We start from the raw sequence: 693 nt of genomic DNA on the forward strand, positions 1-693 counted from the left end.
TAAATGCTACTAAACGTATGCTATAAAGCAAGTGGAATGAAAATTATTGGAGTTGCTAATGCGATCTTAGATACAAGAATTCGTAGAACTCCATAATGTTTAGCATTTTGACGGTCTCACTGCATAGAAAAGGTACTTAACTAGTTCAAATATTTGAATGTCAATATTTTCAAGTGTCCAATAAATGTGAGCTTTGCATTTCAAAAGAGTGAAAACAAAAGTGACTCACAATTGGATTGTGCTAGATTTTTGGGAAGCATGATGTATATCATATACTGTGTGCGATCAGATATATCATTTGCTATTTTAAACTGAGTCCGTTCACAAGTGATCCCAAATAAATTCATTAGATGACAATAAATAGAGTTTTGGAGTATTTAAAATAATACTTAAAACTATGTCTTGCATTATAACAATATCCAACAATATTGAAAGATATAGTGATGTAAATTAAATCATCAGAAGAATGAAGTAAAATTCACGAGTGGATATGTATTTACTATTGTTAGAGGAGCAGTCTCTTAGAAATATTTCAAAAGAGACATGTATCGCTAGCTCTACAATGTTCTTTGAGCTAGGTGCTCTAGATAAGGTCGGTGAATATGTTAAAAGACTCCGAAATTTCTTGATAGATATTCTATTTTGGCCCAAACCATTGGCATTAGTATGCATACACTTTCACAGTCAAGATGC

This window comes from Solanum pennellii, chromosome 7, assembly GCF_001406875.1.
Source record: "Solanum pennellii chromosome 7, SPENNV200".
NCBI classification, from domain to species: Eukaryota; Viridiplantae; Streptophyta; class Magnoliopsida; order Solanales; family Solanaceae; genus Solanum; species Solanum pennellii.